The sequence below is a fragment of the Mesocricetus auratus genome, unplaced genomic scaffold (genome assembly GCF_017639785.1).
Source record: "Mesocricetus auratus isolate SY011 unplaced genomic scaffold, BCM_Maur_2.0 Super-Scaffold_100007, whole genome shotgun sequence".
Taxonomy (NCBI): Eukaryota; Metazoa; Chordata; class Mammalia; order Rodentia; family Cricetidae; genus Mesocricetus; species Mesocricetus auratus.
Window position 1 is genome coordinate 40,108,870 of NW_024429191.1, and position 14,133 is coordinate 40,123,002.

Consider the following 14,133-nt stretch of genomic DNA (forward strand, 5'->3'; position numbering starts at 1 on the left):
TATAAAGCCAGGTGTGGAGGCACACGCCTTTAATTCCAACACTGGTGGGTCTCTATGAGTTCAAAGCCATCCCGGTCTATAGTGAGTTCCAGGACAGCCAGAGCTATATAGTGAGATCCTGTCTCAAAACACACACACACACACACACACACACACACACACACACACACACACATGCACACACATACATACATACATACATACATACATACATACATATGTACACACACACTGTGGTGGTTTGAATAAAAATGACCCCCATAGGCTCATAGATTTGAATGCTTGGTCACCAGAGAGTGGCACTATTTGTAAAGATTAGGAGGTGTAGCCTTGTTAGGGTAGGTGTGGCCTTGTTGGAGGAAATCTATCACTGGGGGTGGCCTTTGAAGCTTCAAGGGCCCAAGCCAGACCCAGAGGCTTTGTCTCTTCTGGCTGTCTGTGAATCTGATTGTAGAACTCTCCGCTACTATGTCTGCCTGTGTGCTGTCATCCTGCCTGTAATGATAATGGACTAAACCTCTGAAACTGTAAACAAGCCCCAACTAAATTCTTTTTTTTATAAGAGTTGCTATGGTCATGGTGTCTCTTCACAGTGATGGAACACTGACTGAGACACACACACACACACACACACACACTATATATATATATATATATATACACACACATATATGTATATATAATTTATATCTCTTCTTTTGAGAACTCTGTTCGGTTCCATAGTCCATGTTTTGATTAGGTTTTTTATTTTATTGACAGTCTCTTGAGTTCCTAGTATATTCTAGATACCAGTTCTGTTGGATGTATAGTGGTAAAGATTTTCTGTCATTCTGTAGGCTGCCTCTTTATTTGATGGACAGCTTCCACTGATGACAGATGCCTTTTAATTTCACAAGATGTTATTTGTCGATTATTGGCCTCATTTTCTGAGTGATCAGAGATAGACTTTTTTTTTGGTTGTTTGCTTTGTTTTTGTTTTTCTGTCTTTAAAGACAGAATTGCTATGTAGCTCAGGCTGGCCTAAAATCTGTCATTCTCCAATTTCCACTTTGGAGCACGGGGATTACAGGCATGTGTGCCACTCCTGGCGAGGACTCTGTTTCATGTTACAAACCTTGAGAGCCCTCCTGGCCCTTCCTGCCTACATGTCCCTAAGTCTATCCCTTCTGAGGGAATGCTGTTGGGGGGTGAGAGGACTTCCTCTGCGGTCCTGATTCTGTATCTCAGGGCTTATGGCTGACTCCCAGCTTGCTTCTATTCCCCATCTTCTTCCCCAGCGGTTCCATGAGTCCTGGAAGGGCCCCGCCTATGGGCTCATAGGTCCTGCCTGCTCCTTAGTATAGAGGCAGAGCCACTTACTAACCCCTTCTCCTTATCTTCAGACCTCTGCCATGTCCTTGTTCTTTTTTCTACCCCTGTTGCCCCAGAAGCTTGGAATAGAGGGGTTGCATGAGCCCTCTGGGCTCAAAATGAATGTGCCCCTTGTGCCTATGGGGAAAGCAAGGCTTTTCCAGGTTCCATGGTGACCACCAAGCTGGGACCTACTCTGTCTGTATTGTGCTAGTCTTCAGAGGGCTGTGAGGAGTCTGCCTGAGGAAGGGCGGACACATGTGGTGTGCAGTAGGGGACAGGACAAAGGGCTCACCCATGTCTGAATGCAGGGAGTGGTCAGCTAGTATGAATCAAAGGGCTGTTCCAGTGAAAGCCAAAGCTGGGCAGACTGAGGGTCTGAGCTGCTGTTTTCCTGGGGCCAATGTGGGGGACAGCCACCATCCTGTGGGGGACCAACAGGACACACACGCAGAGCACAGACTGACACACAAGGATAGGGACACAGTCATATCAACGCAGACACACAGAGACACATGTCCACGCTTGCACGGACACACACGTATACACGCAGAGGAGCATTTTGAGACTCATAGGATCATCCTTTGTTATCTGGAGGGAACTGGCTCAGATAGCCCCAGATACCCAAAGCTATGGTTGCTTGAGTCATGTGTGTAAAACGGCGGGTTTTCACCCAGCCTGTACAGTCCTCCTGCATTCTTTATGTTGCCCCAATGCAAATCCCGTATAAGCAGTCTGTAGCATTGTTTAAGGAATAAAGATGAGAAAATGCTGGGTGTTTGACATGGAGACAGCAGCACCAGCTGGCTACACAGCCCACCAAGACCCGGGGCTGGGGATGCTCAGCTGCGGCATGCTAGGGTGTCAGGAGCTGGCACAGGCTGTGCCCACATAGTGTTGTGCATGTGGATTCGCTGCAGCTTTATTTCCTGTTGTTGTTTATTCATTTGTGTATCTTTTTTTTTTGAAACAAGATCTCCGTTGTCTAGGCAAGACCTTGTGAACTGTCTACATGGAGAGGCTGGTTCAAACTTACGATACCCCTTCCCTCTTTAGCCTCTACTGTGTGGGGGATTGTAGGTATGAGCTACCAGGTTTAGCTTTCTGACTTTTTATTTATTTAAAAATATTTATCTATTCTAATTTTATGTGTGTGGGTACTTTGCCTGTATGTATGTCTGTGAACTGCAGGCATGCATTGCTCTCAGAGGTGAGGGGGTTTGGGATCCTCTGGACTGGAGTTACAGATAGTTGTTAGAGGCTGGTGGGTATTGGGAATGGAATCTGGGTCCTCTGTAAGAGCAACAAGTGCTCATAACCGCTGAACCACTTCTCCAAATTCCCTGAGTACTTTTAATTTGAGTTTGTAGGATCCATGGCTATGGAGGGTCAATTATACCGTATAGAAACAAATGTACATGAGTGTTTGTACACACACACACACACACACACACACACACACACACACACACACACGGAAAGCGATCAGGATGCCATTACTCATCCCTGTGCTACAAGCTTCCTCATCCTGATCACTTTCACTGAAATACCAGGGTGGGAGTGGGGGATCCCAAGCCTAGATGCCTGTTGGATTTGGGGTGGACAGGATTGCCTACACGGCTTGTCCTTAGTCCTACAGCTCTTTTCCCTAAGGACAAGCACTGGATTTCCACGCACACTTCTAGAGATTTACACACTGTGATAGTTAGGTTTTTGTTTATTTGTTTGTTTTGTTTTTAACTTGACATAAACTGAGGTCATCTGGGAAGAGGGAACCTAAACTGAGAAAATGCCTCCATCAGATTACCCTGTAGGCATTTTCTTGATTAATGATTGACCAGTATGGGCCAGAGCCACTCCTAAGCTGGTGGTCCTGGGTGTAAAAAACAAAACAAAACAAAAAGCAGATTAAGAAAACAAGTACTCCTCTATGGCCTCTGCATCAGTTCCCTCTAGGTTTCTGCCCTGAGTTCCCTGAATGATGGACTGTGATGTAGTCATGTAAGCCAAATAAGCCCTTCCCTCTCCAGGTTGTGCTTGCCATGGGTGTTCATCACAGTAATAGAAAAAGAAAGCCTAGAAAGACATAGCTGATTGCAGATCTTTTCAGTGCCCCTTGATTTGAATGGAAGAAGCAGCCGGTATGACCGCCGTCCCACTCTTTGTTGCTTTAACTGGGTGAATCAGGTCACCCTGTTCATAGCTGTGGGCATCCTGTTTGCGCAAATATGCTGCCATTAGCTCCCTTGCTCAGCTGCCAGAAGTCTGTCATTATTGGGCTTGTAGGTCTGTCATTTATGATAGTCTTGATCCCCAGGGTGGCCAGCAAGGCCTGAGTGACCCTCACCCATGTATATCCACTCACCCATGTGACACGAGGTCCTTCATAATGAGGTGGGTGAAGAATGGTGGACCCAGGAGGATGAAATCAGGTTTACACTGGAGCTGGATGTGGGATTCTGGGGGAGGAGGAAGCCCCTGGGACTAGGGAGTGGGGCCTCTGTGACGGGGCATCACTACAGTGCTCAGGGTGGCTATGAACTGTATGTTTGAAGTTTTTGCCTACGGGCAGCTAACGCTTCTTGAACAGGCTCCTTTACCTAGCCTGGTGTGAATGGCGGGTATACATCAGGATGAGGTTGAGAGAAGTACAGTTAGCAGACAGGCAAAGCCAGGGTGTGGGAACATCACGTTGCTTGTAGGAAGCAGAGTGGGACTGTGGGCGTGGCAGGAGGGGAGGAGACAGGCCATCTTGCCCAGAGCTCAGTGTTTCCTCTAGGCACCAAGGAGCCAAGCTAGTGTGGAGGGAGGAGAGGAAAAGGGGCAGGGTCTTCTCTGTCTTGAGAAGGAGTGAGTGGAGGTGACCTTACAAATGAGCCCTGTCCCCCTTAGCAAATAACGAACCCAGGATAGAGCGGAGGCCGATATTTTATTCATGGCTGGTGCAGAGTAATCAATTACAGGCTCCTGCCATCCAGCTGGGCATGGCCTTCATCATCCTGCCATCTCGGGCTATTTTCGGTTGGGTTTGGCTTCACCTCCCCCACCATCAAGGCGTCTCCCTGTCTAGGGTAGGGGGCACTCACTGTGGATCTGTGAAAGACCACAATGGTGCATTCCCACTGTGTGCTGGGGAAACAGGCTTAGAGAGGTGTGATGGCATGGCCAGGCTCCCACAGCCATGGAGGGTCGGAATTCACATCCTCCCATGCAACTCCAGGGCCCATGGGCAGAGTCTCCCTCAATCCAGTAGCTCCCTGAGCCATGCTTCCTACTTGGACCCTCACTGCTGTAAGTCATCATCTTACCACCCACTAACTGAGCATCTGGGGTTGGGAGAAGCCTTTGCAGAGACCCTGAAGACATGAGAATGCCCATCCCCCCTTCGGTGTGCCCTGCACACGGGTAAGCAGATCTATGCTGCTCACTGAGGAAGTGAAATGGGGTTCCAGTAGATGGACCAGGATGTACAGGGGGAGGGGCTAGAGCCAGGATGAAGAGATGGGGGGCTCAGCAAGAAATGCTGGACTCTGCTTGGGGGCTCTCCAGAGCCTGCCTGTGAGAGAAGCTCAGGCTCAGAGCTGGAGTAAAGAGTGTGCCTGACCAGTGGTCACCCAGCCATGTCTTGGCCTCACTAGGGAGCTGTCTGAGTCCTCTGGTTTCCCATGGATATACAGGCACATCAGCGACTTGTCTTCATTAACATATGGCTGCTGACTTACCCACTCGGGACCTGTACAGTGTCTGTATGGTTCTATTCAGCATGTGTTCAGCAGCTTCAGAGAGAGAAAGAATGTGGCGTATACCATCAGCTCCCCAGGGACATGGAGGCATTTGCCAGGAGGTTGCTCCCTGTGGGCCCTCTTTATTTGATGACACTTAGAAGGACTGTGCGCCAATCCCTGTGCAAGGTGATGGAGTTGTGGAGCTGATATTCAAGCCAAGGAGACTGGTAAATATTAAGCAGCAGCTGACACCTTTGAAACAAAGCAGGGGAAGGGCTCGTCCTGCTAGGTAAGCCTTCGTTGAGCAGGAGACAGCTGGACAAAGGTATGGGGCAGGTGACGATGAGGTGGGATCCATTTAGGGACCAGTGTTCAAGGCACAGTTAATGAGAAGGCCCTGAGTTAGGCCGTTCCTACCATCATCATCATCATCTCAGAAAACAGCAAATCCTCCTGACAAGTCCAGGCACTCCCACACTTCCATGGCACTCTCTTACAGGTGAAGACAATCCTAAGTTGTAACATCCACCAACACACAAATACATAAGCAAGATGCTGTCAAATCCACAGACCTGCACAGGAAGCAAGTTCCAATTCATGAATCCATGTGACAGACTGTGAAGACAGGGTACCAAGAGAAGACAGCCAGACACTAGGCCACCCACCTATGTGCGGCTCCACTCTCGTGAAGTGCCCATGAAGACCCGTAGGGGCAGAAAGCAGGTCAGTGGCCTCTCTGGGTCAGGAGGAGTATAAGCTTTCCTGTGGGGTAAACTAAGCATTTTGGTTTTTCTATGTAGCCTAGGCTGGCTTCAAACTCAAGGTGATCCTCCTGCCTCAGCCTCTTGTGTGTTGGATTACAGGCATGAACTACCTTGCCTGGATCTGTTAACAACTATTTAGAAATTTTTATATCATGTAAAGAATACCTCAGTTTAAATAAAACCAGGTAGACTTTCCTATCCTGGATTCAAAATTTCCAGACATTCCCCATGACACAAAACAAAATTCAGCAGGGTCCATGGTCTAGCAAAGCCAAACTCTCCCCTGAAGCCCACATTGCTCCCACTTCTGTCTGGGAACAAAGGGTGCCATCTTTGCCAATGCTGACCCCTCCCCCAGAGCAGCTGCTTCTTGTGTGCTTATTCTCCAAACCCAGGGCCTTGGGGCTTGCCTGGCCTGCTTCCGGCTGCAGAGATTTTGTTCCAAGGTCTTCAACTGTTGCCTTGGGCTTCTCTGTCTCCCTATTGGTGGATAGTGGAACCTTCAGGAAGTTATCCAAGGTCAGAGTAGGGAAGGGACAGAATGGCCATGGCCGACAGAGTTGTATGTGTATGATGGTGTTACTATAACGGCCAGAGTCCCTGGTTTTGTCCTCAGGAGTCTTCACCCTAAACACTCCTACCTGAAAGATCTTCTGGGCAACCTGAGTGGCACAGTGCTCACTTGCAAGCCCAGCACATGAGAGGCAGAGGCAGGAGGATTACTGTAAGTTTGAGGCTAGCTTGGGTTACACAGTTATGAAAGACCCCCAGAATGGGGAGACCCTCACTCAAGTCTCGGGATAAGCCGATGCCCCAATAATTCAAGAGAGATCGTTATTGCTGCACAAACACGAGGTTTATTCAGGGAACCAGTGCACTGGGGCCAAGCTCATGACCCTCGCAGGGGCAGAGGAGTTTGATCCCTAGTAGCTGCAGTCGGGGGTTTTTAAAAGGGAAAAACCAAATCGGGGAGTTAGGCAAACATCATAAAGGATGAGGAAGCTAAATGATAGCTTATGTCTTAACAGGAAGGTAATCTCAAGCAAGCATTCTTTGGGCATTGTACAGTTAAACATTGAGCAGGAATGTGGTGAGCTAGTTCCTGGATCAGGGAGTGTTATCTTTTAAGTTTATCTTGAGGTCTCCAGTTTCTCAGGAGAGGGCAGAAGGGCAAGTCACTCTGTGATGGGCTAGTCACTAGGGGTCCAAAAATGTTGAGTTGGGATCTCTCAGTTACATCCTGTCTCAAAACCAAAACTAAAACAACTCCAACATCCTAACAAAACAACCCCTAACCCCAAAACATCCAAGTACCCAAACAAAATAGCTCCAAACCCCAAACTCCCCAACAACACAACCCCAAACCCAAACCTACCCGCCCCCCAAGATTAAAAAACCCAAAGCTTTTGGACAAAGGTCTGGGGTTTAGGATCCACTTAGTGAGTTAGTGGTGGTTACCAGCTGTCCCTCAGCCCCACTCAAAAACTGGGTGTTGAGAGGCTGAATGAAGGCCTTTCAGGTGGTCAAGGTCTGGGAACATCAGGATAATGGGCTGCTATTTTTTGTTCCCAGGGTTCTTTGTCCTTGTGGACAGATCATGGGCCCCAGATTCACTATGTATAGACCAAGGGCTTGTAGGAGCCCAGACAGCCGTGAGCCAGTCGAGAGGGCCTTGTAGGAGGAAGAGAGGAGTAGTGTAGGCTCAAGAGATCATCCAAGCAGAGGAAATAGCTGGAGCCAAGTCTGTGTGGGAAAACAGAGACCTTGCAAAGGCTGACTCTGACTGGACGGGGTGAGATAAAACAACAAAAACCAGGATCCTAGAAAGTCAGGAGGGGGCTGTCAGGCACCTCAGAGATACACTGTGACCTCCAGTCTTCCAGAAAGGTACTATGTTCTTGAACCTGTCCTTGCATGGGAAAATCCTAACTGTTATGTTCTACGGCTGCTCTTATGCAAGGAGATCAGTAGAATCAGCTGGTTTTCTACTCACACATCATCCACCTGTCCATCCAGGTTGCCTCTGTCCAGGTTGCTCACCCATCTATTTTTCTACCTACCCGCTCATGCCTTCCCCCATCCATCTACCCATGTGCCTGTCTACCCACTCACCCATCTACCCACTATCTACCCACAGGCTGTCCTCCCACAACCACCTTACTGACACACCCCTCCCCCACGTATCTACCTCCCAGCCATCTACCATCTCTGGCTCTGCGTGCATTTCTTATAATCCAAGACTTCCTAGCACCAGGCATCATCCTTATCAGAAGCCCATTCTTAGTTTCCCGTTGCCTAAGAACTCCAGACACAAATTGCAAACTTAACTGGACTTTCAAGGCTGTGTCATGCTGTCTCATCTCTCTTTTCACTGCTGTTTCTGTGACTCTGAGTAGATGTGTGTCTGGACACCTAGGTCTCCTGTGCCAGAGGGATGGCTGCCATAGCCTTCTTTCTCTGGCCAGGGTTGGAAGCCGGGGCCTGTGCCTGGGAGCCTGAACCCAAAGAGAGGGGAGCCATAAACATCAAATGAGCTGAGAAGGTGTGAGCGGGACCAGACTTATGTATTAAGTCTGTTTTATACCATGTGATGAGGGATGGGGTGGCACTGTTCTCTTGGTCACTACAAGCTGAATGCCTGGCTCCTTGAGTACCCTGAAACACTGGGAGGGAAGTAGGGACTGTGGAGTGGAGGAGGGGTTGGGCCTTTCTGCCACTTACCCACTAGACTCTGATGACCTTGGGCCCTCAAAGAAGGGCCTACTGTGGGCGGGGCACATTCATTAGCAGAGTTAACAGAGCCTAGGGAGCCAGGGGCCACCAGGGCCCAGCTGCAAGGCCATTAGCAGTCCATTAGCCCCAGCCCCCACTGGGCCTTTGCTCCTACTTCCTACTTCCTGGCAGAGTGCCTCCTCCCTGACCCCAGCCCCGCAGGTTTCAGAGGTCCTCAGATCTTGGAGGACCCTGAGTAGGTCTGGGGCAGCCCCTGTTAGAACTTGAGAAAAGGTGTCAAGCTATGGGAGGAAGATGGCCAGTCTGGAGGGGTGGGCCTTGGAGCCAGCTGGTCAACCAGTTACGGAGGAACTGGCAGATGGCTAGACTTTCCACCCTTGGCATATGTGAGGCGCCTCCTACCGCAGAGGAGCCTTTCCACTCCGTGGACCAATCGAGCTTCGGGTCTCAGGCAGGAGGATGGCTGCCTTAGACTGTCATAATGACAGCACTCACCATTATTTATTCATCGAGTGCACATTCTGTGTCCTTCCTGGGAATGGGCAGTCAGAGACCCCGGGTGGGGGAGGAAGACAGTTTCTTACTGCTAAGCAGAGGGCGGTTAGCCCTTAATGGCAGCGAGGAGCCCCGGAATCAGAAGCTGACTCAGGGTTTCTGGGATCCTTGGCTGGGACTGGGTGTAGAGTGGCAGGTGTGGTGCTCCAGCCGGGTGGCAGCATAGAAAAGAAGGTGAACTTGAATCCACTGGAGCCATCGGGAATTAGAGTCCTCATGATTCTTAGAATTAGATTTTCCTAATTAGAATGAGAATTGAATTACGTGCCTCCCAGAATCCTAGGGTGGAGGTTGGCCGGCAGCTCAGCAGGGCCTGGCCTCTTCCTGGGCCAACAGATGTGACGTTGAGCGGTCTCCCTTGCCTCCCACCCTAGATAGCTTACAGAGGCCCGGTGCCCACTTCCTTCCCTGCCCAGAGGATCCTCCATGTTGGATCCCCACTGTTAAAGGCCTGGATCTGAGTCACAGCTTCACTCACTGGAGTTCTGAGGCTCTTGTGTGTCAAAGCATAGCAATGGACGAAGGACACAGGGTTAGACATGGAGAAAGCTTATTAGGAAAGGAAGAACATTCTGAGAATGGGAGTGGCCCAGGGAGCTGAGGGAAAGCACGGGCTGGGGAAGCGCTGGGCCACGGGCTCAGGACCCTCTGTGGTCCTTTACACAGCACCTGTCTCTCCTGTGTTTGTACTGTGCGGACTGTCCTTGGACGTACTCCGTCTGCCGTTTGCAGCCTGAAGAGGAAGGGTTTCTAGTCTTTCCTTGACTGGCCTCTCTGGCTTTTTTCCTGTTTGTCTTCATGCTGCTCCTGGTCTTGCTCCTCCTGGGACCAGAGGACGAGGAAACAGAATGATTGGCTCTCTTCTTCCAGGCTGTCAGAGAGGAGCTGGGGCTTTCTCTGACCTCAGGAAAGGAGGACCCAAGGCAGGGTGGGCCCTGCCAAGTGGCATGGTGTTTTCAGCACTGTTTGCCTGACTAAGAGAGGGTGAGGGACCAAAAGACTGCTTCAAGGGGAAGAGTTGAAAGTACTGTCTTGGGATTCTTCCAGAGACAACTTGTTACAAAGGCTTGTTTTACGATGAATCCATCAGTATATAAAGAGAGCTACAAGTGTTTTAAAAGCTGAAGTGTGTGTGTGTCTGAACATGTTTCTCTGTGTGTGTGTGACTGTGTTTGTATATGTGTCTATATATGTATAACTCTGTGTCTATGTATAAGCATATATAACTGTGTGCCTATGTGTATGTCTATGTATGCATAACTGTGTATATGTGTCTATGTATGTGTATGTATGACTCTCTATAATGTACATTATATTGGTAAATTGTCATGTGCTGCTTAAACTTATTCAAAATAAACTTATTCAGACAGGTGGAGGGAGACCCTCTGTTGTTGCTTCCAGAATTTGCTGTCCTGAGTCAGGCTGGCCACCTAACTCTGTAACACGGAGAAAGGAAAAAGCAAGCAGCTAAGGGTGTTAAAAACATTGTGTCCTTGAGAACAGCTAGAAGGTAGTTATTTCCAATGCAAGTTGTTATTGTTTATCCCAGGATAGTCAATGCCTGTAGTGAGGGTGGGGAGCAGGAGGCTCTGCCAAGGCAAGGACAGCGAGGACCCTCCACCAAGGACTCTCTCGGTAGGGAACTCAGGCTGACTGAGAACTCCATTGAGAACTCCAGCTGGCTTCCCCTGTCCATTTGCTGGTGTTACCTCTCTCAATCTGGCTGCTCTAGTCACTTCTGTTGGATGCCATGACCGTTGTTTTACCAAGTGTCAGCTGCTTCTCTTGTTAGGCTACTCACTATTAGTCTTTACTTTTGTTAGCTATAAACTTAATAAACTCATTCATTTGAAACTGAAAACAGGGTTATCATAGTTCATTTTCTGGACAAGGCAGGACAGTATGTGTGTTTATGCCTGTGTTAATCTCTGTGTGTATTTGTATGTGTATGCTTTTATTTGTGTCTGCATGATTCTGTGTGCCTCTGTGTATTTGTATTTATCATATGTTTTGTCCCTGTGTGTATCACTGTTTCTGTTTGTGTATGCGTATGTATCTTTGTGTGTTCCTGTGTATGTGTATCTGTATGTACGATGGTGTGTGTGTGTGTGTGTGTGTGTGTGTGTGTGTGTGCTGCGGATAGAGGGGCTGCAGAATGGATGGAAGCCCATTTTCTTGATTGTAAGGAAGAATCAGTCATGAGTCTGGACAGGGAGGTCCTTTTGACCTTTTAGTTATTCCCCTAATGAGTCATTAATGGAGGGATCTCAGGCCTGTGGCAGGAGAGGACATTTTCTCGAAGATCCCTGAACTCAGGAGACCTTCTCTGCTTGTGGTGGGTGGGAAGGGCAGCTTCTAGGGCAGAGATCGAGAGAACCTTGGGAGGAAAGGCCCACAGTTAACTGTACTGGTTGTCACAGAGATGAACCCTCCTGTAGATCTCCACTAGCGGCTGGCCTCTACACCTTCTGACAACCCCACTTCCTCCCCTCCACTGCCCCTACTCTGGGGCCCTCTGACTGGCTGGCTCTGATGTCAGGACCCCCACTAGGGCTTTCTTCACCACATGGTGGTCGAGTTCTGTGCTTCTCAAAAAGCCCTCTAGTTTGTGTCATCAGCCAGTAGGACACCCCCACTTGTCTGCATGTAACCCAGAGATGGAGTGGGGTGAGGCAGACTAAGACTATGAAATCCTAGAGTGGTGTGGGCAGAGTTCTGCACCCCAGAGAACCTGATATCAGGGAGAGGCAAAGCAGAAATGATATTGCTGTGGTAGAGTTCAGGGCCCCATAGCCATAACAAGCTGGGCTCCGCCAGTGTCCTCAATAGATCAATTAAAAAGACAAGTGAAAATTAGAGAGAAGAGATTTATCCAGTGTGGCTACATTGGGAGAAACAAATAAAGAGGCCCAGTGGCCCCTGGGTCTACGTTTTGGGTCATGACATGAGGTTAGGTTTAAATGGAAAGCAAGACGTATGCTTTACTAAGGAATAGTCCCACCCACACTGACCCATTGCTGCCTAGGCTCAGATCTCCTCTGTAAGGTTGACAAGTTGTGTGACATCTCTTTCTACAAGATAATCCTTTTCTGGTTGCCCCAGACTTCAGCCTTTCCCTTCTCCCAACATGATATTCCTGGAGAAATTTCAGATGGAGGGTGGTGAGGGACCTCCATAATCTCAACAGTTTGATGGCTTAAGGGAGGTGGCAAATACTTATCCTTAGGGTATCTTTGTTCCAACCAAGACAGGTTACATTGCTATTTCCAGTTTTCTTAGAAACACTTTGAATTTTAAACTAATTTGGCTTCATGGTTATGTCTGGCGCTTGAAAATCAGCTGGGAAAGGGGAGAACTGGTGCTGGGGTGGGGGTGGGTTTCCAGAGCAGCAGAGGCTCGGCTTTCCCCTCCATTAAGTTGAGCTGCTAATCTCCCGGGATCCTGGGCAGGGGGAGGTCTCCGAGGAGAGCTGAGCTTACTTAGGGTCTCCAGTGATGCTGAGAGACACACGGATGGCTGGAGGGACAGGGATGGGAGACAGGGATAGTCTTGTACCTGGGGGCAGCACGGGGATCCTCAGAGGCCTCTCCACTTCTTTCCCTGACTTTATTGGAGGCTCTGAAGCTCAGAAAAGACCTTTGCCCATGACAGAAAGAATTTGGAGTGCTGGCTGTACCCAGGGGCAGAAGAGCAGCGAGTTGCCACTAGAGGCCTCTCTTAAATCCTTCCCAGAGGAGCAACAGCACCCATTTTACAGGTGAAACGGGCACCCAGGGCAAACCTGGAGACTCTGCTCCTTGCCCCCTTCTTTTCTCTCGCCTTGGCCATTTATTCTTTAGTTTCTACAGCCCAACCCCCAACTCCTTCTTCCTCTTTTCTCAGCAAAAATGTCCCCACCGCCCGCTCTGCCCTTAGCACTTCTGTGTCAGGAGACATCAAGGTTAATGTGAAAGACAACAGTTGGCAAAGACTCACTGGAAACCCTTTCCTCCTTGGGCTGCAAACGGCAAAGCTTGCACTGTACAGATTGGGAGAAGCAGGTGCTGCGTAAACAACCTATAAAGGGTGGTGCGTGTCGTGGCCCAGGCAGCTCACAGCCCACTCCCATTCTCAGCGGGCTTCTCTCTCTCTCTCTCTCTCTCTCTCTCTCTCTCTCTCTCTCTCTCTCTCTCTCTCTCTCTCTCTCTCTCTCTCTCCTTCCTTTTTTGAGTTTTCAAGACAGGGTTTCTCTGTGTAACAGTCCTGGCTGTCCTGGAACTCACTCTGTTGACCAGACTAGCCTCGAACTCAGAGATCTGCCTGTCTCTGCCTCCCGAGTGCTGGGATTAAAGACGTGCTCTACCACTGCCTGGCCACTTTTCCTTTCTCAATAAGCTTTCCTCTGTCTAACCTCGTGTCTGGCATTCAATTCTTTGCCCTGAGACACATTTGGAAATCGCCAGTGAGTGACCCTGGGACTCAGGGACTCAGGTGCCTGTAATACCTCTAGCCACCACTACTGTAGGGTTGGGGCACTAGAGCACCCACTGGAGCAGGGGCATTTCTTGCCTCCCATTTAACCTGTCAGCTCATATCACGTTTATACTTAAAGCCTTCTGATGAGCCAAGACTGGTGGTACATATTTTTATTCCCAGCACTCAGGAGGCAGGGGTGGAGGCAGGAGAATCTCTGTGAGTTTGAGGCGATACAGCGAGGGCTACCTTGTTGGAAACAAACAAATCCACAACCCCCGCCCCAAAAAAGCAAAAAACAAAACAAAACAAAAACAAAAACAAAACAAAGCCCAAGAACAACAACAAAAAACTCCCAAACAAACAAAAAACCCTTTCCTTACCCCATTTGCATAACATTTGACATTTTAACTATAATTTCTCCCTCTCCTATTTGTTACCAGTGCTAAGACTGTGGTTTCATGGGATAGGGGCTTTGTCTGTTCTGCTAGGGCAGTGATTCTCAACCTTGCTAATGCTACAACCCTTTAGTACAATTCCTCATGTTGTGGTGC